Source organism: Myodes glareolus, chromosome 20, assembly GCF_982192425.1.
Source record: "Myodes glareolus chromosome 20, mMyoGla1.1, whole genome shotgun sequence".
Taxonomy (NCBI): Eukaryota; Metazoa; Chordata; class Mammalia; order Rodentia; family Cricetidae; genus Myodes; species Myodes glareolus.
Window position 1 is genome coordinate 38,260,640 of NC_142045.1, and position 27,581 is coordinate 38,288,220.

Below are 27,581 nucleotides of genomic sequence, written 5' to 3' on the forward strand. Positions count from 1 at the left end.
AACTACAACAACAACAACAACAACAACAACAACAACAACAACAAACCCTAAGGCCTGCTTGCTAGTACACCAATTGCTTTTATACCTGGAACTGTCACCCGAGAACTTTTTACTTTTCTTTTTAATAATTGTATTTCATATGTTTGTAAACTCTAACTTATGGTTCTTTGTATCTAAATTTGTTTGATAAACTCTTATTTTTGTCATGATTTTATTACTTTCTATTAAAAAAAACCACACAGAAAAAATTAATTTCTTCAATGATGCCACATGGGAAAGTGGATAAATAAGGTCCAGTGTCCCTGACCATAGTTCATAGTTTTAAAAAGATGACAAGAGATATACATGCTTAAGTATTCCTGGTCAGGGTGTACTGCCTCCCATCACCTTCATCACCATCATCATCATTCTCTTAGTTTCATTCTCTCCTGCAGGAAGAGAAGTTATCAGAACTTGAGAAATCACTTTCCTAGAGACAAATAGCCCCACAGGCTTAAGCTTTTTGCTTCTCCTAGAATGAGATTCATGAGGAAATTTCAGGTTTTTTGGAGCTATTGGTCTGAATAGTCTGGAGGTCAAAAGGATGAACACTGTTCTTTTTTTTTTAAGCAATCTTAAATTATATACTAAGTTCTCTCTCCCTCCTTTTCACCCACTTCCCGCAACTTCTCCGTACCCTACTACCCATCTCCTCCTCAGAGAAGGGGAAGCCTCCCATGTGGAGTCAACAAAATCTTTCACATCGATAGAGGCACAACCAAGGTCCTCCCCACCTGTATCTAGGAGGACAAGTTATTCCCCCATAGAGAACAGGCACTAAAGTGCCAGTTCATGCATTAGGGTTAAAGCCTGGACTCACTGCCAGTGACCCCACAAACAGCCTAAGCCACACAACTGTCACCCACATTCAGAGGGTCTAGTTTTTCTTATTCAGGTTCCACAGCTGTCAGCCAGAATCAGTGAGCTTCCACTAGCTTGGGTCAGTTGTTTCTGTGGATTTCTCCACCAATTTCATAGTCCATTGCTCATAATATCACTCCTCCCACTCTATGACTGAACTCCAAGAATTCAACCCAGGGCTTCGCTGTGGAACTCTGCATCTGATTTTATCAGTTACTGCATGCTTATGTCATGAAAATTAAGGTAATCCTAAATCTGATTTCATGGGAAGGGCAGCTCAGGTACTCTGTCTACTACTGCTTACTTTCTTTTCTTGTTCTAGCTAGAATTTCAAATACTCTATTGAATAGATAGAGAGAGAGAGAGTGGAAAACCTTGTCTTGTTCCTGATTTTAGTCCAATTGCATTGAGTTCATTTTCACATCCATCTATTAATATTTCTCACGCATTCCACTGGTTACTGGCAAGGGTTCCTTTTAAATTTGAGTGGAAGTAATGTGGCTATGTTCACATTGTCAGCTCTCATCAGTCTGATTAGTATACCTTTCTCTCATGTTTTATATTTAAATTTAATCTGAATAGTTGAAGACTTACCTAAACTCCTCAGGGACTTCAGTAATCTTTCCAAATTGAAAGAAGAAATTTGGAAACATCTCTTCTTAGGTGGGATCATCCTTGTGGATTCCTGGGAATTCCCCTAGTGCCTGGATTCTCACTAACCCTATAATGGCTCCCTCTTCCAAAGTATCTCTTTACATGCACTCCCTTGCTATCCTTCACCCAACATGACTTTTCTAATGCCTTGTGTTCTCCTCCAGACTCCTCTTCTCCCCTTTCCACTTCCCTAACACCCTCTCCTCTCCCACCAAACTGCTAATTTACTGAGGAGATATTGCCTACTTTTTTATCCAGAGGCAATACATGTATATCTTTCTTAGGGTTTCCCTTGTTTCCTGTTTTCTCTGGGATTCTAGACGATAGACAGGTTAATCTTTGCTTTATGTCTAGTAGCCACTTATGAATTACTACATGCTGTGCTTATTTTTCTGTGTCTGGTTTACCTCTCTCAGAATTATTCTTTTCTAGTTCCATCCATCTGCCTACAAATTTCACTATGTCATCATTATTTTTTCCCACTGAGTAGTACTCCACTGTGTAAATGTACCACATGTTTTTAAATTTTATTCTCTATTCAGAGACCCCAAATGCCTCTGTCCCACAGGTCCATCCAAGATCCCATGTCTTTTCTCCTGGTATCCAGAATTACACACTCCAGAAAGTCCCACCTATCAGCTCATTGATCCTGTTTTCCTAACATCAAGTGCTTATTTCCTCACTCTAACTCTCCTTTTGTTAATCATCACAGTCTTTAAACTTCTAAATTATTTTAATTAGTTGTGTTTATTAATCTTTGATGTTGTTATTGCCATTGACTTAACACCTTGACCTATGATCATGCCACACAGTGAATGTAATCAGTCAATGCTGGTAGAGTTCTGAAACATTCCTTTTTCTTCTTCTCCTTAGATATCTTTTCATGGGAGACATGATAATATGGAAATTATATAATTTCATAATTGCTTGTACAAGTTCCACTGACTGTCCACACAGTTCTCACTTTAGGCTCTTGCTTCCTTATCTCCCTTCATGTTTTCCTTTTCTTTTATCCTTCCTGTATCCCTCCCTCCCTTCATTTAATTTCATTTACATTATTTGGTTCAGACTGGCCTTTACCTTATAATCTTTCTATCTTTTAGCTTCATAGATGCTGACATTACAGTTGTGTGGTACCATGTTCAATTTGTGGCTCTTATTTTAAACTAAAAGCTAAACTTGATTCAGCTTTGTGAAGAAGCCATATTGAAAACAGAAATAGGACTGGCACCATGGCCTCTTGAGTCTGAAAGTTGACCAGTTAATGAATGCAAAGAAGTATTCTTGAAGGGACATAAAAGTGCTCTTCTAATGATAACACACAAGTTAAGATGAACATAACATATCCTTATTAATGATATTAAGAATTGCTAGCACTCTGGATTAAAATATAAAATCTAGTGATAGCCTCCTCTGTGAAACCACATTTTTTATATACATTTTTCAGTTGAGGGGCACCTAGGTTGTTTCCAGGTTCTGGCTATTATGAATAATGCTGCTATGAACATTGTTGACCAAATGTCCTTTTGGTGTGAGTATCCATCTTTTGAATATATTCTCAAGAGTGGTATGCTGGGTTTTGAGATAGATTGATTCCCAATTTTCTGAGAAAACACCACACTGACTTCCAGAGTGCCTGTACAAGTTTGTGTTTCCATCAGCAATGGAAGACTATTCCTTCTACTCCACAGCATCTTCAGCACAAGCTATCATTAGGGTTTTGATCTTAGCCATTCTGAAAGGTATAAGATAGCATCTCAGAGTTGTTATGATTTTTATTTAATTGATAGCTAAGAAGGTTGAACAATTCCTTAAGTGCCCCTTGGTCATTTGAGATTCTTCTGTTTTGGATTCTCTGTTTAGATCTGTACCTTATTTTTTAATTGGATTATTTGATATTTTGATATCTAGTTTCTTGAGTTCTTTGTATATTTTGCAGTTCTGCCCTGTGTCTGATGTGGGGTTAGTGAAGATTTTTTCCATTCTGTAAGTTGCCATTTTGTATTGTTGACTGTTTTCCTTGCCTTACAGAAGCAGAAGGGTGGATCCTGTTTTCGTATCCATTCTGTTAACTTATCTTTTTTTAAGTGACTTGAGGCTGTTGGTATTAATATTAATGACCAGTGATTGATAGTACCTGTTATTTTTGGTTTTGTTGTTAATACACACAACACACGGTATTGTGTGTGTTGTCTGTTTTATCTTGTGCAGAGATGGTTTTGATGCCTCTGGAATGTAAAAGCAGCAAGGAAAAGATTCTCCTGTAAGGCCTACTGAAGAAAACATCTTAGAGACACCTTGTTCTCAGTTTGGCAAGTCCCATTTCTGACCTCTGACATTCAGAACCATAACAAGATAACTCTGTGCCACTTTCAGCCACTTGTTCTACAAGTGCTCTGCCCTAGAAAACTTCCACACTATTCCCGAGAACTAAGGATCACCGAATCTTGGAGTGTGCATGTTATGGCAAGGGAAAATTTGAATTTTCAACTTTACCTGCTGCATAGTGTGAATGGAGCTGTGGCTGGAGGTGAGAGGCTGGCTAGATTATGTTTCTCACCTCCAAGGGACTTAATGATGCCTTTAAATTTTAGTTATTATTTTAAATGCTTTTTAAACTCAAATATACTTTGATTATATTCTTTCCCTCCCCTAAGTTCTTCAAGATTCTTTTCCCCCTTTTCCCATCCATCTTTAAGTTCTTTCTCTAAAAACAGACACCCAATATAACAGCAAACTGCTGCCAAAATGCTAAAATAAATCCAATAAAATAATAAAGCATCATCCCCTAAAACATAAACATCCAACTGTTACACACAAAACAGAAAAAAAAAGAAAAAAAACTGTGGAGTTTGTTGTACATTTGTTAACTCCTTCTGAATATGAAGGCTGTCTCCATTGAAGACAGCTGATTTTTTCTCTCCCAGCAGGTGTGTATGACACGCCAGTCGTAAACCTTTATTCTAATGACTAGGTTTTCATTCATTTTTGCATTTGTTCATTAATTTTTAAAAAGTAAAAGTAAAATAAAACTATTACATCAAAGTTGGACAAGACTAACCAACAGAAGGAAAAGGCCGAGGAAAATGCACACGATTCAGAGACCCATTAATTTATGCACTAAGAAACCACATAGAACTACTAAATTGGAAGTGTAATATAAATGCTTAGGACCTGGTACAGACCCTTGCAGGCCTTTCTTCAGTTTCTGGGAGTTCTTATGAGCTAAGCTCATGGTGATTTAGAGGGCCTTGTATTGGATTTATTAAGGGGTTTTATTGAAGGGGAAGGATAGAAACTTAATAATGTTTGAATACCTGAGATTTTACCTGGTTCTGCCATCACACATCTCTGTTGAGCCCAGTAATGCTATGAAAGAGCAGGCTTCCTCTTCTCCCTTAACCAAGATGTCAGAGCAGGAGTATGCATAAACAGGACACCTCTCTCTTTCTCTCTCTCTCTCTACACTCTTGATCACTGAAATGCAGTCACCAGACCAGCTGCTCGAGGTCTGGTGCTAACGGCTAAAGAGGACAGAAGACTTGTTGAAAAGAAAGCAAGAATTTTGACTTCACTGATAGATTAAATTTTTGATGCATGTTACTAATTCTTGTTATCTAACTGAACAGAAGTTATCACAGTTAGAAGAAAATCTTGTAGGAGAAACCCTGACTTCATAACCAATTTCATTCCTTTATCTTTAATTTTCAGGTATTTGGAATTAGATTATGTGACATACAATGTTTTGGATTCAGTATGAATGCTCTGTAGTTACTGTGTGTTTTTATGATGGTTCTCTACACTGTGTAAGTGGAAGAAAGTTTTGAATTGTGATGTGTTCATGTGTGTGTGTGTGTGTGTGTGTGCGTGTGTGTGCGAGTGTGTGAATGTGTTTATATGTATCTGTGTGCATGCATATACACCTATGTCTATATGGACTATATTTACATATTGTGTAAATGTATATGTGTTTGGGTGTTCATAAATGAATACATGTATATGTGTCTATGTACATATATGTGAATTTACATTTTTATGTTGTATGAATACATAGATGTATGAATGTGTATTTTTTATTCTTCTCTTATGCTTTATTAATTGACACAGGCAACTCTAGCTACTGTCAAGTTGCCAAGGAACCACCTTGCCCAGGAATGTGCTTCTTTTCCATGAAAATTTTTGCTATATCTCATCATTATCTAACAAACATCAATCACCATTTACCTAATCCTCCAACCCTTCTACAAAGCCAAGGCGACATCTTTAGGGTTTGATCAATTCAAGGTCAAGCAGGAGCCCAATGGTCTAGCCTAAACTTATGAGATAAGAGGGCATATTTCCCTTTAGCAAGAGTGTGAATACATGGAAAGGTGAATATTGGGAGCCAAGCATGAAACACAAACACACTACCAAGAAATAAATGGTACCTATGTTACCTGAATAAGTTGCCATGCGGACAATGATTAAGTGTAAAAAAGCAATTTGCTCAAAAATATTCCAAAATCTCTTACTTTTATCAAAACTATGCAAAACTGAATAATGTATACCTTAAGAAAATAATTGATACAGACAAAGAGTATCAAGAAATTGTTAAACCAGTTCATGATATTTTTTTTATTTTCCTTAGATAACTTCTTTATTTATTTTACATACTAACCACAATTTCCCCTCCATATTCTCCTCCTGCTACTCCTCACCTCTCACCCCCTCTACCCTTTTCCCCTTTCATTTCTCCTCTGTCTCCATTCAGAAGGGGCAGGCTGAACAAATATCCATACAGTGCAATGATGAGTCTCAAAGAGCAATTCACAGAAAATATTTTCTACAAACCTTTACACTTATCAAAACTATGTCAAATTGAATATTGTATACCTTAAGGAAATACATGATATGTAAAAAAACTATCAATGAATATTTATCCAAGCTCATAATATATACTTATTTATTCTTCTCTCATATAGTAATATCCCAACTTCACTTTTCCCTCCCTCCATTCTTCACAGACCCTCCCTATCCTCTAAGTCCTTTAATCCACTCCTCCTTCACTTCCCTTCAGAAAAGAGGAGACCTCCAGGGATATCAACTGAACACATCATAACAAGTTTCAATAAAACTAGATGCATACCCTCATATCAAGGCGTGACAAGGCAACCTAGTAAGAGAAAAATAAGAGGAAAAGATCTCAAGATCAAGCACAATAGTCAGAGACCCCCCTGTTACCACTGCTAGGAATCCTACAAAAACACCCAGCAACACAACCATAGCGTATGTGCAGAGGACCTAGTTCAAACACATGCAGGATCCATGGTGGTTGCTTCAGTCTCTATGATTCTGTATGAGCCTTGCTTAGTTGATTCTGTGGTCTATCTTCTCCTGGTGTCCTCTACACCTCTGGTTCCTGTGATCCTTCTTTTCTCTTCTGCCAGGTTCCCCTGGCTCTGCTTAGGGTTTGGCTGTGGGTTTCTGCATCTGTCCTCATTAGCTACTGGATGACTTTGAATATGTATGTTTATATGAATGTGTTTTTATGTATATATGTCTAAGTTTGTATGTATTGTATGTGTGTGTACATGTATATTTTTTAGGATGCAAACAAAGTGAAAAATATAATACCTTAGTTGGTATCATAGAAATTTCATACATCAACTGATGGAAGCAGATACTGAGATCCATAGCCAAATACTAGGCCGAGCTCCCAGAGTCCAGTAGAAGAGAAGGTGGAGCGATAATATAAGAAAAGGGGTAAAGATCATTATGGGAAAACCCACAGAAACACATGACCTGAGCTAGTGGGAGCTCACTGACTCCAGCCTGCCAGCAGGGGAACAGGCATAGGCCCAAACTAGGCCTTATAGTAGGTGGCAGTTGTGTGGCTGTGGGACCACTGGCAGTGGGACTAGGATTTATCCCTAGTGCTTGCACTGGTTTTTTGGAGCCTGTTCTCTTTGGAGGGATACCTTGCTCAGCCTAGATACAGAGAGGAGGGCCTTGGTCCTGTCTCAAAAGGATGTTTCAGACTTTGTTGACTCCCCACGGGAAGCCTTACCCACTCTGAGGAGTGGATGGGGTGTTGGGTGGGTAAAAAGTGGGGAAGGTAGGAGGAGGGGAGGGAGAGAGAACTGGGACTGGTATGTAAAATGAGAATAAATTGCTTTAAAAATAGATTTTAAAAAAGGAACAAATAAGTTCTGTTCTGTGACATAGCCAATGTACTTGCACTACAGAGTGTTCAGACGACCAGTCCAAAGGACCCTCTGTAATTAGCAAGGGGTGCTGAGAGTACCTGCTGGTCAAATCAAGGACACGCCAATAAAAGGGCCCTGTAGAGTCTTGGAAATTATTTTGTAAATTGGGTTGTCCTTGAACATCACAGAGATCCTTCTGCCTCCACCTTCTGAGTGCTGAGAATAAAAGCACATGCCACCACTGCCCAGCCTTGTTTCCACAAGAAAAGAAAAGCTAAGGATACTATCAAAATTAATAAAGGTTCAGTTTGAAAAAGAGAAACCTCTTGAGAAAGGGAAATGAGAACTCATCCACAGATGTTACAATACTATAGGTTGTAAGGAAACTTCGTAAAGGTAGGGGCAGGGTTTTCTTATTGTCTTTGAAGGAAAATATCAATCTTCAAAGAGTCAAGAGACATTGAACATTTAGATGCCTAAAGAAGAAAAGGTAACTACCCAGAAAGAATCACCACGCAAAGAGAAATCTGACTTATGACACCAAAATCTTCTGCAGGGTAAGCTATCAATACCTAAACATACATATAATAGTAGTCATCATTTATTAAAATTCAAAGCTGGCTATGGAGTTGGGCAATGACTATCCTTCTCTGAATCCAAGCATGTTATTAAAAGAAAAATTAAGAGTGTCTGTCTCAAATCAGGAGCCAACAAGTATGGTACAGAAGGAAGATAAAATTTAAGGACTACTATTATCAAAACTCTGCTTTCAAATACTTTCACTTCTCCCCATACCTACTTTTTTCTCTATGGTACTTTTTGTTGAATATATGTCTATATGAATAATGTTTAAGTTTTCCACAATGAACAATAAATTTTCCTTCAGTAATCTTTGAAATTTTCAGGAAGAAGATGGAGCTACACAACAACAATTCCACCTTGTTGATATGATGTCCTTATGGTAATAGCACCACTTTAAGAGCGGGTTTGGGTTAAAAACTGCTCAAGATGATTCCAACATGGCTAGCTGACATGGTGCACCTTCTTACATCATTCTGACTAGAACTTCAAATGAGAATTTCAGTAAGACCCAACTGACTACTCAGAGACTATCTCCAATTATATCAGACAGGAATCTTGAGATATTACCCTCACTTTAGTTTTCACAGGTTCTCATGGAAATATCATCACCCCCATGGGAGCTGGAAATAATTCTAAAAAATGACATCTCCTCTCCCAACAAAGTTTGTTCTTAGACCTATGGATATTATTAGAGGTTGGTTATAAGTGGTATAGGGCTGAGGGTGGAAATGAAGTAATCTCAAGGATCTCTTTTGATAAAAAAGGGAGGATTGTATGGGAGGGGATAATAGGTAGATTAGATTATTACTTGTGAGCTATTATTTATAGACAATTTACATTTGTATAGATTCTTGTATATTGATACAAGTTTAAATTATATTTGTTATATTGAATATGTTCCTATTTCTGTTTAACAATATTTGTGCACCTATGCAAAGTTATTTTATCATATTGTATGTATGCATGTTTCTACCTCTGCTAAAGATATTTTGTATATTGATACAATTTTTGGATTCATTTATTATATTACTCTATACATTTCTATCTTGATCAAGATACATATATACTGTTTACGTTTTGAGGTCATTGTCCTTATTTGCTGCACATTTTTTTAAAGATTGTAAAATATTTTAATATGAAGCCTTAGTCTTTAAGCAATATAGCTATTAAGAATTATAGGTCAATATTCATCCATGTTTGTCATACTTATAGTTATACTAGCCAGGTTCATTAGATGCATAGAGATTGTATTCTACGTAGATAGGTAATCTTCAAACACTTCAAAAAACTGTGGAATATGGCATTTGAATAACATAAAATTTTGTTGACATGAGACATGATTGCTCCTACAGTGTCAATCTATTCCTTAGAGAATGTTGGGAACCGAAGACACTCTACTTGGAACTTGTTTTCTTTTTGGTAAAACTGGCCTTTGGGGACATTGACAGACCAGGATTGAGCCAGAGACCTGGTCCAGAACAAAAGAATTGCCTCTGCGTTGACCACTGACAAGACTGGACAAACAAGAAATAAGCAAAAAGGCTGCCAAACCTTGCCAAAACAGGGTAAGACAGTTTTGCAAATTTTCCTTTCTCTGAAAATGATCTGTCATTTACTCTAGGCTGCAGCCAAAGTTGGTTGTCCCAACATTGCAAATGAGACTGTGGATGATTGCCCAGGTAGCCAGGCGGTTGTCTCTGTCATTTCTTGCACTTTTTGTAAGTTGTTTGCTTGCACTTTATGTTTACTTAAGTAATATTATTTCCCTTCTCAGGTCTTTTATGGGGTTAAAGACTAGACAGTCATACTTATTTTCCTCTCATGACTTAGCCAAACCAATTTTCATATAAGGCTTAAACTTTTTAGGATAGAATAACTATTGAAACATTTTTTAAATGTTTCTGGCTTTATGTTGTTCATGCTGATTGTAATTCTATCTTTCATGTATGTTTTTGCCTCTTCTTTTCCCTGGACAATGCTTGATATTTTTCTTATTGTATATAGTATTGTGGTAGGCTTAGAACTCTCTTCTTTACACAAAAGAGAAAGATGCTGTGGGAACTCCATTAGTCAATAACCTGTAAGATACCAGCCCACTTTGGGCATGGTCTTATGTACCATAAATGCAGACGAAAAGCATATGCAGGCCTCTTGACTGCTGGATTCAGTTCCAGTTCCCACCACATGCAAAGAGCTTCAGATCACTACTTTTTCTGTGAGTTTATCCCTATATAAATAAATAAACCTTTATTATACTCCATTCTGGGATATTGACGGACTCTTTTGTATGCCAGCATTATCTCTCTACTGAGATTCTAAGACCATCAATGTAAACCTCTAAAATGTAATATTTCATCAAACTCTTCACAGGCATCAATACTGAAATGTATAGTATTCTTGTTTTTTTGTTTTGTTTTTGTAATAAAGTTAATTCATGCAGTCCATATGTTTTCTGCATGTAATTAGTGACATTTTTGTGAAAAATATGTGAAGTACACATCTATGCTTGCATTTGCTTATACTAAATTAGTAAGGTAAAAGTATTTTAAATACATATATGCATGTGTACATGTTTTTTCTACTCATCAGCATTTATTATTCACAGTCTTAAATAATATATACATGTATTTGGAATTTATAAACACACACACACAAGCACACACACTCACTTGCAAACCAGTATTTAAATCATCATATAATTACATGGCCTATACCAATTATTATAAAACAATTATTCTGAATATCAGATTTTAAAAATTTAAAATGAAAGGAACATATTTTGCATATTTAGCTGTTGATAAATAAATCAAAACAACCAGTTCTACATGTTAGGCTGAGGAAATAGATATTAATAACTGGATGAATATCTGGTCCATAAATCCCTCTTATGCAATTAGATGAGCCATCAATAAAATGTCTCTGCCTTTGGGATGGATAATTTTTGTAATCACAAATTCAGTTCATCTGAGAATATTCCATGACTTACCAGCAGGATAATTATTTCTATACTCCATGGCAATCTATAACTGAAATTTGAAAATTCATACACCTGTTGATATCATGTCCTCTCTGATTAACTAATTGAGCAAAAAGAGTAAAGTAAACAATTAGTATTTTACGGCCCCTATGATGCAAATAAATTCATTCTAAAGGTTTATCTTCTTGTGCTATGATACCTGTTTGAGACAATTTAGTGGGGAAAAAATAACTTTGAAGGCAGGGATGGATTTATTCAATACAAATATCTGGCTTCAAATAGCTGGTTTTTTTTATTTTTCTTTTTTGGTCTTTCAAGATAATATGCAAGAACTGCCCAAATCTGTCTTTTCCTTCTAGAGTTTTAAATAGATTAGTGCTCTGGAAAGTGTAGCTCATGAGGCGGGGGAGGAACTGTTAAATTCTGTTTCACTGCCCTGGGCTAGCTTTATCACAACTCTCCTAAGGCCTCACCAAAAACTGGAGAGAATTTAATAATTAGATCGATTATCAAATTGCTCACCCTGGGACTCAGGGTCATGTTCAGATATTGGAGGATACATAGCTAAAAGATGATTCAGGAAGGGAGCTGAGAGAGCCACCTAGACCTCCTTCTTGGCCTTTTTGGCAATTTTAAAATTTGAGCATCCAGTTTATATTCATCCAAGGAATTAGCCATATCTGTCATGATTAATATCTGTCTTATATTTCCTAGGTATTTTAATAACAATTCAAATCAATGTCCAAGTGACCCAAAATAGAACAGAGAACATTTCCTCTTGTCACTCTTACCTCTTCAATTTTCTTTTGGACTCTGTCCCATGCGTCCTTGTCTAAAGTGCCTTCTTCTAGGAAACAGGGATTGTACTTGTGTTCGTACTTTCTTTAAACAAAAATAAATGATGCGCAAGCCCAACATACGGCAATGCTTTCCTTGATTTCTGTTCCATGATTCTCATTCACCACCTTCTGTGAGAGACCTCACTCTTTCTTATCTCATTGCTGACTTCAACTCTCTTTTCAGCCACCACTTATTTACAGCTCTCGTTGGCAGTGTGAGCCTAGCAGAGCAGGGCCCTAAACATGAGGTGTTCAATGTAATAGCCAACTTTATTCAGCACAACAGAAAACCAATACTCTGAGCACTACAAAAATTCACATAAGCAAGATGCTCAGTCAGAAAGACAAGTCACATATGGCAAAAATCATGTTTTTCCTAAAAGGCATATGAATAACAACAGCTGAAGTTAGTTCACTTCTATCTGCTGCACCTGGGAGGAGCTCAAAACCCATTCAAATAACAATTCTGTGTTTTGAAAAAAAAAAAACAAACAAACCAGAGGTCACATGACTCTCGCTTTGGACTTTTCTCACAATCAGGCAGAATTCTCTTCCAGAGATTGCATTCTTGGACCATGTTCCAACACCCTCTCTCCAATAAACAAACACACAACAGCAATAAAATGTATGTGTGCAAAAGCATATATGCAAAGTAAAAACTTCTTCAACAATTTTCATAGCTACTACCAACTCTGAAAGAAATTCTATGCTGGTAAGTGAAGCAGCAAACTAATACATCTGGCTTTAGAGACTCTTGACCAGTCTTGGAATGAATTAATGGCAACACTGCAAAGTTTTGCCTCTCCGGGATCCTTTTCTACCACTGACCCTGGAAGACATGACGCCAGACATGTTTCTTCATGATTGACTTTTAGAGAGATGGGTTGTGCTTGGTAGATGAATTGTTCTTTTCTAAAGCAATAATCTGCTTTTGAATGTGCAGTTAGTTAATATCAGTATGTGTTAGAGTACTAAGGGCTAGAAAAACATCCCACTGAAATCAAATAAAATTTACCTGATTTATGTGCCAGACAGTTAAATAAGACTCATGGTGATTTTAGCAGCTCTACCAGCACTCAGATTTACAGACAATTGGATTTCTACAGCAGAATCTCCTGACAATAAAATTTAGTGATGGAGTAGGAAACATTGTTAGCTCTGAGAAGGATGCTGTTAAGAAGAAAAGAAATTGAAATTTGTTATGGCAGCAACAAAGTGGTGTGGAATTCAGGATGTGTTAAGTGAACTTAGACATCTAGGGAGACAGACAAAGAGGTAAAGTAAATGTTTAGGATGATACTTTTCTTGCAGAAATAGAGGGTGAAAGGGGCCTGGGGATACCATTGTAATTAATAGGCTGAAATTAAAAGTTCAGGATCTGGCAGGTATAATGAATACAAGTAAAGTCCCAGGATATATATTTTTTAAGATAATTAAAAGTCATGTAGATAATAGACCTTGTTCACACAGTGTTCCATTACTAATCAGTGCTTCAATATTAAAGTACATTGTAGCCTTGTTTCCTTCTTTCCTCCCCACAGAACCAGAGGCCCTTTGAGAGACAGTATTAAATACTGATCAGAAATTCATAGGATGAGCAGGGCAGCAGGTTATTGACAGAAAGGCACTAATAACTGTTGCTGAAAGAACTGTAATTGCACATAAAGGTAATTTTTGAGGCTATAATTCTGTTGTTCTTCTTTTTGTTGTTTTTATGTACCTCTGTATGTGGGCATGCATGTGCAAGCTCATGGTATGTGGACAAGTCTGCAGGTATGCATATATAAATATATGTCAGCAGGAATGTGAAAGAATAGGCTTTGAGAGTCTCTCACTTGGCGATGAATTTACCAAACATCAAAGGCAGTCAGACCATGCTCTCCTCTCCCCACCTACTGAATGCTAGTATATGTCAATACGTCTAGCTTTTATGTGGGTTTGGGGACTCAAACTCAGGCCTTCATGTTTGAATGACAAACATCTTACCAACTGAGTCACCTTCATAAATTCATTTTATTTTTTAATGTGACATATGAAAAACAGTTAATGATTCTACATTCAAAAATCGCTGTATGTATAAATATTTATCTTATTGAGATAAGATAAATTCTTGAACGTAAGGTCACAGATTTTCTTCCAGTAGGCAGTATAGTCTTTGTACTCTGCAGACTTGATTCTTCCCTAAACTGATGATACTGACAAGTAGTAAAAGCTGAGGCTAGAGAAATGCCTCAGCCATTAAGAGTGCTGCTGTAATTGCAAAGGACCAAACTTGGTTCCCGGAAGCCATGCTTAAGAGATGCTAAAACACCAGATTTAGGGGATACAATGACCCTGCCTGGCTTTATAAGGTCCCAGTGTACTACAGTACATATAAAACCACAAAGTCATAAAGGCACACACATACACAGAAATTAATAATAAAAACAAGGATTTATATATAAGAAAAAGAAATTCTGGTTATTTATTTTCAAAAGACTTGACTTGATGAAAAAAATAAAAGGAAGAAAACACAAAGTTGATTGTATAAGGACAAGCAGGTAGAGAGGGTGATTATGGAAGGAGTTGAGAGAGGAAGGAGTATATGTTCAGAATATATTCTATGACATTCTCACAGAATTCCTCAAGATAGTATTATTTCAAAGAACAGAAACTTAATAGCACTTCTAGAAATTTGGTGAATTGATAAGTTCTGATTGCTTATTCCAGGTGTATGTCATTTTGCTGTGGTTCAAACCATGTTACACTGTAATAAAACATCTTTGTGGATAGAAGAGCCTTGAGCCAACTTAGTCCTAAATATGGATGGATTAAAATACTGGCGCATTGCCTGATGATGCTAATCCAGCTATGCATCTCCCCCAACCCGAACTCTGCTCCTCTTCGACTCCCATAGTCACACTGGAACCTGCCTTGCTGGACTGAGTCTCAACTTTGCAAAATCATAGGTGTTTTGCAAAATCCAGGGTTCGTATTTAAATTGAGGCTCTTTTTATCTCGCAAACTTAATTGTATTTTAATTACAACTAAACAATTTTAGAGGTTAACACATTCTTTCCTAGCTGAAATATATATAATTTAACATTTGCATAATCTTCCTCTTCATAACACGTAGTCACTCTCTCTAATGTTTATGAAAACATAGTATATCATAAACACCATATAAAGTTAGGACAGGTAGAAAAGATGAAGGGTTAGTTCTCCATAGCTTATGAGCCAGGGATAATGAAGTACAATCTGTGTGATGTCATCAGGTTAAGAGCTGCTAGAAAAAGCAAAGAACTCAGGGCATTGATTCTGGGCTCACCTGGAGAACTCTGCAACGCTCGGGAGTTCAGTCGTGTGCTTGTTATGTCTGAGCTTAACTTTTTTTCTAAGCAACTATTGCTGAAATCTATTCTAGACAATCAGGATATCATTTCAATATGTGATTGGTTTCTTGTGAGTTGTTTTAGTGAGAGCTTTTATAGGTGTTTTGATTGTTTATAAAGTGGATAATAAAATTTTCAGGCCCCTCCCACATATTTTTGGTTTTTAGTAGATCATATGTTTTAAAATTAATGCCACAGGATGCTTTTCCACTTAATTTCCCTCTCGATTGAAAACAGCTTATAACATTGTCTTGTAGTTTCTATTTTAGTTTATATAACCCCGATGATAGTCATATATATTATATATGCAATTATATATTTATAAGTGCATGGCACATATATTAAATGTCAGTTTCATGCCAAGTTTTTTTAGAGTTCCATGTTGCTTTTAGGTGAAATGAAAAAGAACACAGGACTCAAGAAACAACAACATGACTTATTTATTAGGTTATGACATTCACTGCCAAGCATGTCAGCCTGCATTAAATGCTCAGGATGGAAAGGAAGAAAGGACTTCTGAAAGTTGTCTTGTGACCTCCTTATGTGCTCTGTAGCACACACACACACACACACGCACAAAATAAACAAGCAAAATCAATAAATGTGACAATGAATAAAAGATATAAATAAGAAGGGCAGGGCGTGCATATTTGGTGCTGCTCTGTTATAAAGAATAAATATTGCAATAAAAATTGAGAAGAAAAGTGGAGCTCTAGATTCTTTGAATATTTTTTTAAATTACGTGTATTTGTGTTCTGTGTGTGTGTGTGTGTGTGTGTGTGTGTGTGTGTGTGTTTAGGTACATGCTTATAAATGAAAATGCCCATGGAGGTCTGAAGTTGTCACAACCTACCTAGGAGTTGGAGTTACAGGCAGCTTTTCAGCTGTTAACCTATTGTTTGGGATTGTTGCACTAGTAGACCAGCTGGACTTCAACCTGTAAAGTAACCCAATACACACACACACACACACACACACACACACACACACGGGGGGGTAGGACTTTCAGTCTACCGGTTCTGTTCTTTTAATGAACCCAGAGTAAGATGTAATCAGTTTCTTTGCTAAGGCAGAGTAAGCACTTAAGGACAGGACCATCTTCAGACCTGGACTTCATTTACTGTGTGGTAAACTTTGAAAAGTAAAGATCTCTCAATTGAAGTTGTATAGGAAAAACAATACTGTGTTTTCTGTGGTCTTATTTAAATGTAGAGCTTCTGTAGCCTATTGGTATAAAATAGAATAGTTTTCTTGTAATTTTTTATTTAGATATACATAAGAAATATTTACATATATATTTCTTAAAATAGTAATTATACACATGATAAAATTATTTTTAAATGTCACTAATGATTGGCTTGAGGAGAGTAAATAATAAAATAAAAACAAATTTGGCTATATGTCTATTGTATTTTTGTTTTAATTTTCATTTTATGTGTATGGGTGGTTTGTCTGCATGCATGTCTCTATATCACATCTTCATGTAGTACTCATGAGGGCGAAAGGAAGGCATCAGACTTCTGGAACAGGAAGTCTAGAAGGTTGTAAGCCTGCATGTTTGTGCAGGGAATGGAACCCATGTCCTCTGAAAGAGTCTCAAGTGCTTTTATTTAGTGAATGATCTCTCATCCCTTCCTCTAGTATTTATTCTTACAAATGCAAACACTACATACACTAAGTGTTTCATATTTGCCTAGATCAGCATGCTAAATGCTTGCCTTTAACACATTCTACTAGAAAACAGTTGCTTTCCATGTTTTATACTTTTTAATTTCAGTTGTCCCAATATTTAGTAATCTTTACTTTTCTTCCATCCTCATAGCAGTATATAGTACAATGACAATTTCTATTAAAAAAAATAGCATTACCCAGAGTAACACTTATTTTTAAAAAATGTGATCTGTTTTAAAATCAAAGTTAGTATTTACTCTCTAAAGTAACATATTTAATTTATATTAAGTATGTTAAAACATCAATTTAATCTTAAAAATCATATTATTATTATTCTATGGTAAATACAGAAGCAATTTCTAAAGCATAGTCACAAAAATATCAGCACTTAGGCACAAGGAGTCATATTGAGGTGTGTATTAGGTTGCACACCTGTAATCTCAGAGTGCCCGAGACACAGGCACATCTCAAATTTGAGGTCGCTGTAGGCATCTTAAAGTCACTCTTTCAAAATACAACAAAAAGGGTTGCCTTTAGAGGTGGCTTATCATTTAAGAAGTTTGTTGCTCTTAGGGTGGACCATGGAGTGTCACTATCATCTGTGACTCCAATTACAGGGGATATGACAGTCACTTTTGGCATATAGCCAAACACATACTAAATTTATTTTAAATTAAATATACAAAGATACCTAGATATAGATAGCTCTTTTTCATATGTGTGTGCTTTTCTCTGTCAGTATTTGTGCGAGAATGTAAGTGTTTAGGTGTGTGAATGTATGTGTGTGTGTTGAATGTGCACATGTATGTGTGCCTGTGTGTGTATGGTTAAGGCCTTGGAGAAGTTAAGTTAGTCATAGAGAACATGACTAAGGTTAAAAGAGAGACAGTCATATGAGTATCCCATTTGAAGACAAAACAATTATAAAGAAAAAGATAAATATTTAATCTGATTAGTTTTGCATATTTTTTTTCTTGTTGAGCAGTAGGCATGACATAGCATGCTGTGGAACATTAAACAATTAAATTAGTCATATTGGTTATAATTTTAGAGTTAAAAAGAGTAATTATCAAAGAGCAAATTACCTTTAAAAACTTGAACTTCCTTAAGAGATTTGGAAGGCAGTTACAGGCTCGAAAATAATCTTGTAGATGAATAACATATCAATTGGGAAGTGAAAGCATTAGACCTTGCTCTACTCAATAAAGAGACTTTTACAGGCAGGTTATATAATTGTTTTTTTTTGATAAATGTTACAGATCAGTAACTGAGTTCTCTATTTTCTCTCAGTCCCAACTCAGATTATTTATATAAGGCTAAGTCCTAGACTCAAGGAACTCAGAACTAAGAGAAAAATGTTCAAATATGTATATATATATATATCAAATGTATATGCATATGTATGAGAGAAATCAGAAATCTAAGTATAAAAATAATTATCCTAATTTTACTTGTTTAATTGTTCATTCCAGCAGTACAAGTTGCAACATTTGAGCAACAAGAGCGATTGGTAGATTAAAATTTTCTGAGTAAATTTCTGCTCAGCCATATTAAAATTATGGGCACAGCAACTGGAACAATAATCAGTCAGGATGCAAATGAGTAAAAGGGCAGGGAAATGTCTATTTTGAGAATTTGTATTTTCTTAAACTTCAATAAATACTAATTAGGGACCAGGCACCTTTGAAAGCATGGAAATGAAACAATCAATCATTGCAAGTTTCAAAGAGCTATTGAAAATGTCTCTGCTTTGCTGGAAAATAGAAGTCAATGTTCCTGCAACCATGATCCTTGATAAGACTGATTAAAGAAAATCAGACCCTCTCTAGGCGTTACTGAGCACCAAGGCTTTGTGACTGAATGTACGCATGCCTGTGAAGAATACTGTAGACATGAATGAATTGCATATGTACATGCTAAATAATTCAGGATGCAGAATTTTCTATCAACAAAATTATGATAAACCCTGTCCCTCACAATAATGAAGATGCAAGGAAAACAGGTGGTGTACAGACTCAAAGAATACTACAACCTTTTCTCTTTGTTTCTTAGCCCTGGGTGATTCGGCTACTTTGATGTGACAAGTGTATATTCACGGATAACAGTATCCCAGCGAAGCTTGAGATTCTCATCTGTATTTTAGGTTCCTTGCTTTTCAACCTCTTTCACCTCATCAGTGCAGCTTCTAACAGGCTTAGCAAATCCAGCTGCAGTGGCATCTTTGACTCATTTCGGAGTGGAAATGTAATTGTCCATTCTACCAGCAAACCATGCCTGCAGACCTGTGATAAATCCTCGCAAAGAATGGGCTAGACTTGAGGATGTATGCAAATAAAATATTAACCCATATCTGTATAAATTAAGGTCACAAATTCTTTCATAGATATTATATACATAAAAGTTTCATTTATGCTTTACATTGAAATGCCTCGTCTACCTCAAACATCCTGAATCTGCATTTCATGCCAAATAGCGGACATGGCATTGAGTGGTTTATTTCTGCTGAGATCTAAGACATGTCTTTGCTGCACTTTCTGACTGTTCAGAAAGACTATTCTCTCTTTCCACTTACAGAGTTAATGCCTTGTAATGTTTTGTGAGATACAAAAATGTGCAAATTTTACAGCTTTTCAATGCACAAATATTCTGATTTTTATCACAGCAGCCATAAGATCCTTGTAAAATTACCATGTTATTGTTTACATGCATTGTTCTTCAATTTATTTTTATTATTAATTTTAATAAAACAATGAATTATCTTAGGGAAACATTAAAAAATTTAAAAAATAAAAATAATTCAAGGTAAAAACATCTTTTTCTTTCTCTTGTGAATAAGGAATTTTGATATATAAAGTGTTAAGGGGTATAATAAATATCTATGGGAATGAATATATAGACAATTTAAATACAGTAGTCAGTATTCAATTATAAGTACATGCTGAAGTTTAAAAACAATGAATTAACTCTGATACTTTATGATTATAAGAAGACAAAGTGTAAATAATGTGACATAGAATAAACTCCAGAAAGGAAATAGGAGGAAAACTCAGAATATAAATGTTGAGTCTATTTTAAATCCCCAGTTTAAAAAAAAATGTGATTACTTCAGGCACAGACATTTCGATTGACTTTCCTGTCATTATATATTTGAGAATCACATACTATATTTTATTTTCCTTTTAAAAATTGTCCAACTTCCTCTTGATAATAAAAAGTTAATATGCTATTTTCTTACTCATCAATAAAAGACATATCCTCAAAAGAAAACGTTTGAACTAAGAGTCACATTGCTGGTTTGGTTACAACTGCTTATTCAGCTCCCAGGTACTAGACATTTGCCCAATCATTATTTTCATCCAGATCAATTACAATTTTTCTTCATTTACAAGGGTTTATTGTGAGACGATGTTCAATGATCCTATAACCATATATGGCTTCTACTGGATCACAATTACTTTTTAATACCTGTGAGAGATAGAAGGTATATACAAGGAAACATTTCTTTTCATTAGTCCCTTATGGGTATCATTTCTGAGTCAGTCTATTGATGTGGCAGTTTTATTAGTTTGAAAATTGTAAGATTACATCCCTGTAAAGAGAATCTCCTTGGAATCACAAATTGGAAATAAAGCAATCTCTCCCTAGCCACTTCTTCTTTTTGATGTATTATATTGATGGGAAGGATGATAAAACAAAGTTTTCATGGAGGTGGAAAGTTCTTGTTATTTCTGAGACACAAATAAATCAGTTCATCTTACGAGTGGGATGTTTACTTTCTGGGATGTCTAGTCTGACCACAGGAGGCAGAATGGTGAGATGGTTTGCAGTGTAATAGAATTAAACTTGCAATTTGTTTCCAAGCCTATTATACGGCACTGGGTAAGGTACCAGCCTTAGTGACAGTCACTTCCTAAGATGTCAAGATTGATGGAATGATTACGGCTTGAAGGTTTTAATGTAGTAGGACTGATATGCTGACAGACTGTCTGTTCTCATCTAGAATAACTCAACAAGCATGGAATTTAGGTATTAGGTTGGATGTCTGCCATGACTAAACATATGTGGCAGCAAAAAAAAAAAAAAAAAAAAAAAAAAAAGATTCGCTATTTTTCTATCTGGATCTACTCCATCCTTCTTTAAGATGTTGCAATATCCCTCATTCTCAAATACTGTAAGAGGAAAAGTGTAAGGGAAAGACATGTGCAATGCATGATCCAATAAAATCATAATGCAGAGTCTACATGAACGATGATTTTACAAATACAAATAAGAGAATCTAAAGAATCTAAAATTCTGAATCAATAAAATAATTAAGAAGGGAATACAGTAAATGGTGACCTTTACATTGAAGACATGAATATCTATACATTTTATAAGAATTTGCTCATAATTAATTGTGTGGGTCAGAGGACAGCTAAGAATGCTGTATACACACACACATTTATGTATGTAATTAGTTTTTGATTAGAGATAAAATCTAGAAGTCTGTTTGAGTACATCTGTGTGTGTGCTTGTGTATGCATGCATGTGTATGTGTGTGTGTGTGCATAATAAGTCTACATTTCCTATTTTGACCAATATTGTCAATTAGGAAATGTGATTTCCCTTTAATCAATCATTAGAAAACATTTAATTTCTGATCTTTTGTCCATAACTCTCATTCCATTTAGAATTTGTTTTGAAATTCTATAACTTTCTCTAAAGGATTATTTAAGTAGTTTTATTATTGTTTATATATATATATTTTCAGTTTCCCATAATGGGCCATTGAGAAATACATTGTCATATATATATATATATATATATATATATATATATATATATATGACAATGCTAAAATTGCCCTACATAATTTTAGGACAAATGGAGCAGATTTATAATAGTAAATAACGACATGAGCAATAAACATTCAGGTTGGAAAAAATGAAAAATGAGATATTTCTTTCTTTTTTAATATTTTATTTTTTAATACTTCTTTAAGAACAATTTTAAAGTGGGTCTCATGTCAAAAGTTTGAGTTTAAACACGTGAACGATAGGGGTGTGGATCATGAATTCCAAGCCACCGTGGGCTGTAGAGTAAGTCTTATTCTCAAATATTACTAGCAAGTTTCAATAAACCCTGTAAATGAATTCACCACATACAAAGGCCCAATTATCTCACAATCTTTGTTCCTCACAATGAAGTGATATTTGGCCTTCTTATATCTGGCTACTGCTAACCAGCACAAAGCAGCATTTATGATCACATTAACTTCTGCGATCTCTAGCTCAGTGGTTCTTGGTCCCTCAGGGAGTATAGTGCCTGTGAACACATTTGCTCCTCACGAAGCCAGATTTGTGCACACAATTGCAAGCTTCCTAAAATACACACATGAGCTGAGGAGTCACATGATACAGCCTTATGGGCAAAATGTGTGCTTCTGGAAAGACATTCAGAGACTCAGGGAATGGGATAATTCCCACAACTGGAAATATATGCCCTGAGCAGGTGGCAGATTATATATACAGTAAATTAATTTCTGCCATTTTGAATAATGCAAATGCCTTCTTCAATACCCCCATGCAATGACAGTGATGTCATTTTGAATATTCATTATACCACTATGCCACCCTCGAATTGTCTAAAAAACTGTATCAGATACTCTTCGTGGCATGAAAGTAACCTCCAAAGCAATTCCTGTGTGTTTACCAAAGTCAGTTTTTATATCTTCCTCAGGAATATAAAACAATAAACAGGGAGTGTCTTATTATGGTAGCAGATGTGCACATTCATAATTCAGAGTTTGTGCTGATTCTCTGCTGATTTCAGTAACACCTATGAAGTAACCTCTTATCACCTTCATGATCCAAATAACCCTCCACTTCCCAGTATTTGTCTGACTTTTTCTAACACAGAAATGAGACAACAGAGACTTTAGAAACATGGTATCTGAGCTGAGAGCAAAGTTCAGAGAGTAACATACATGCCTTTGCAAATAAGAGAGTTGAGTTTTACCATAGCGTCTTGTTCGAAAAAATAAAGACCAAATCAAAGCATGGTGGTGCATGATTGTAATACCAGCACTGAGAAGTCAGAGGCAGGGGGATCCCTTGTCATCCCAGCACTGGGGATCCAGAAACCCATGATCTTTTGTCAGTCCAATGCTTGGGATCCAGAGACAAGTGGACACCTTGTCATCTGAGCACTGGGGATCCAGAGTTAAGGGGATCCATTGAAATCTGAACATTGGTGATCCAGAAAGGTGGATCCCTTTTCATCTCAACATCGGGGATCCAGAGGCATGTGGATCTCTGAAGTGCTCTGGCAAGTCAGGTCAGTGAACTTAGTGAGCACAAGAAAGTAAATAAATATAAATAAAAATAAAGTGTATAGCTCATGAGGAATGATATCAGGAGCTGACTTCTGGCCTGCACAGGCAAATGCATACACACATACCTACACAAACATCCACATACAAAAAAGGAAGCCTTTTAAAGAAAAGGGGTTAATGTACACACGTAGCATTTCTAGAATACTTTATTCAGCATTGTATACACCACACCAGCCTTGTTTTTCTACTTTCAATTCACTTTAAATCGCAATATGATTTTTTGTATTCTGCAGGAGACTCAAGCAATGGGCTCACTCAGCAGGGCATCACTATTCTCATAGAGAGAGCTTCTTCAGTATGGTTGTGGGCCAAGGCCGGTTCAGGCACCCTCTCCTCTGTCCAAAGAACAATCTGGGGATCTCTCCTTGGACCTGGGATCCCATATATAATCAAGTTTCCTATAAACCCTAAAATGACTCCCTTAGTTGAAATATATTCTTCCCTGATCCCTTATTCATCCTTCCTCCCTTCCCCCCATCCCGGTCAACCGAGCTTTCTCCATTCCTCCCCTACTCCCTTCTCTCTAACCCTCTCCCCTTCCAACAACCTTCCCACCCCTCCCCATGCACCCAAGGTTACCTGGGACTCTTGACTATTTCCTACCTCCTGGCGGATAGCTAAATAATCTTCATCAGGATCGTCTTCTTGTTTAGCTTCTCTAGGATCACGAAAAATAGGCTCAAATACCTTTAAATTATGGTTAGAATCCACTTATGAGTGAATACATACCGTGTTCCTCTTTTTGGGTCTGGCTTACCTCACTCAGTAAAGCGTTTTCTATGTCCATCCATTTGCATGCAAAATTCAAGATGTCATTACTGATGAATATTTTGCATGTCACCATAGAACCCTCATCTGGCGATGGATGGAGATGGAGGCGGAGAACCACGTTGGAACACTGGACCTAGCTCCCTAGGTCCAAATGAGAGGCAGAAGGAAAGAGATCGTGAGCAATGAAGGCAAGGGCACAGGAAACCTTCATCCGACGTTGGATGGCGATACAGATGGAGACCCATATTGGAACACCGAACTGAGCACTCCACAGTCCAAATGAGGAACAGAATGATGAAGAAAATAAAAAAAGTAATCAGGACTGCGAGGGATGCGAGCACCCACTGATACAAGGGGACTGATATAATGGGAGTTCACCAAGGCCTGTTGGACTGGGACTGAACAAGGACATGATCCAGCCAGATTCTCTGAATGTGGCTGGCCCGGAGCCTTTTTGAAAAGCCGTTGACAATGACACTGGGACTTGCTTCCTCTGCATGTACTGGATTTTGGCGCTCCAGTCTGTTTGGACTCTCACCTTCCCTGGACCTGGAGGGAGGGGGGAGGAACTCGGGCTTCCCACAGGGCAGGCAACCCTGACTGCTCTGGGGGATGGAGAGGGAGGGGGAGAGTGAGTGGGGGGAGTGGGAGGGTGGTGGGAGGAGGGGCTGAAATGGAAACTTTTATAATTTAATAATAAAAAAAAAGAAAAAAAAAGAGAGAGCTTCTTGCTTTAAGCAATTAAGATACAATGGCTGATAAATCCTACTGTGGAAAGTAAGGATTTCAGAAGAATTAAAACCTCCCATTCTTGCTGGTACTTATCTTCCTCAGTCACAGTTCCTCAGCAGTGACTAAGCGAATATGGCAAGTAAACTCTCTGGGCTCTGAAATGTGTCTCCTGTCTTCCAAAGAATCCCCCCACAAAGAGGTGTCCCTTGGCCAAAAGTGATGACCTACTCAGGTATAACAGGGCACTCTCTGCTTTGTTTCAAATCTCCTCACCCAGACTCATTGTTTGGACCCTTGACAAAGTGTTTGTAAAACACATCTTTGTTTTAGAGTGTGCTTTTGGGTCCAGGGGATACTATGATGTCCCTAATGTCCCAAAGCCTAAGACTTTTCTCTTCTCTTCCCTTCTCTTCCCTTCTCTTCTCTTCTCTTCTCTTCTCTTCTCTTCTCTTCTCTTCTCTTCTCTTCTCTTCTCTTCTCTTCTCTCCTCTCCTCTCCTCTCCTCTCCTCTCCTCTCCTCCCCTCCCCTCCCCTCCCCTCCCCTCCCCTCCCCTCCCCTCCCCTCCCCTCCCCTCCCCTCCCCTTCCCTCTCCTCTCCTCTCCTCTCCTCCCTTCACCCTCCCCTCCCCTCTCCTCCTCTTCTTTTCATTTCTTTTTTTTTTCCAAGATGACACAACCTAGAGTAACCTGGGAAAAGAAAGCCTCCATTGAAGAATTCTTTATATCAGACTGTCCTGTCACCATGTATATGAGAAGTTGTTATGACTAATGACTGGTGAGGGAGGGCCCAGCCATTTTGGCAGCACCATTCCCTGGACCAGTGGACCTGGTCTTCATAATAAAGCTAGCACAGAGAGTGAGCAGAAAGTAAGCTTCCAAACAGCAAGCTCTATCATGTCAGTTTCAGCTTCCTGCTCTTAGTTGTTGCCCCAGCTTTCCTCACTGGTGGATTCTGAGCTGAAAGTGTAAAGCTGAAGAAAACGGTTTCCTCCTCAAAGGCGCCATTTGTCATGGTGTTTATCATAGCAACAGAGAACAACCTAGAACTTAAGAGTAAACCTTAAATTTTTGAAATTTCTCATTTTGTGGTTCTTTGGAATTGATCATAAAAGAAGAGCTTCCTTAGCAAAAAATGTCTGAATTAAATATAATACTAATACCTGTCAACCAATCTGAGTTATTTGTTTGATCTACTGTTGCTTACTTATGAGGTTGAACCTACCACTTTGTGTGAGCAAGTGAATAACATCCCCAGCCATTTATTATACTCGTATTTTGAATAATCTAAATTGCCCATGCTGGTCTTCACCACGTTCTGTTATCCAGACAGTTCTTGAACATACAACAACCTGCCCCAGCCTTCCACATAGCTAAGCTTCCACTACCAGACCTACAAATAATCAGAGATTTCAGAAGGAGAAAGTATCATTAGAGTCTTCCTAAAAATTGTTCTATGCTACATATTTTAATAAAACTCAGTAGTTATGTATATCTGTACCAAAAACACTTTAATGAGATGTGATAATTTGGCTAAAAGATCAATTATTCTTATTTATATAGCAGGATGAAATTTTGTTCGAAGACAAAAAGTATATAGTAAAATAAGTACTCCTTTTGAAAAATTCTCAAAAATTACTTATATAAACATGCATTATACTAATTTGGGTTAGTTAATTATCTCTAAATCTGTGTAGAGAGATGAAATAAGGTTTTAACTAACTGGTTAAAGCTACTGTTATTATTGAGCTGGTGTTACCTATGTTCAGGCCAATCAGGGTGTGACACTCAACATAAAGTTATGGGGGTGGGACTTCTAATGGTGGCCTGGCTGTTAAGAGTGCATATTACACCTGGAAAGGACACAGTTTCACCTACAAGTACCTACATTAGGAGATTCAAAACAGCTCCTAAATCTAGCTTCAGAGACCCAATGACTCTGGTCCCAGAACTTGCACTCACGCATACAGGACCACATGCCAACATACAAATTCATAAAATTAAAAATAAAATAAATCTTAAAATCAAGGAAAATCGAACAAAATTAAGCTGTAAAAAAATGTCCTTAATATAAGTGTTCACTGTGCTATTTCCTGATTCACAGTACTGCCTAGAAGCAATACAACTAGTTTAATGTTGAAATCTGTCCATTTTTACACTAAATATTAGCATCTTTAATAATACATATTATTTGTCTTATATTTGCTGTCTTTGGCTATAATTCTATGACTAAATTCTCTCTCAAATCCTGTAGGCTTTCATCATTGCACCTGGGAAATCATTTCCAGAGTATCAGAATCCTTACAGTGACTTTGGAGCAATGCCTCTTTAATTAGCCACAGCATTTTTTATTATTTTCCCTAAAATAGAAATGCCACAAGAGGATCCCATCTTTTAGCTGTTTATAATGATTTCATTTTCCAATAAAAAAGGATGGTGTTATTTATTTGCACATAAAAATGTTGGTGTACATATTTCAGTTCTAGTTGAACTAAGGTACATATTTAATGCATTTTAAATAAGTTTACA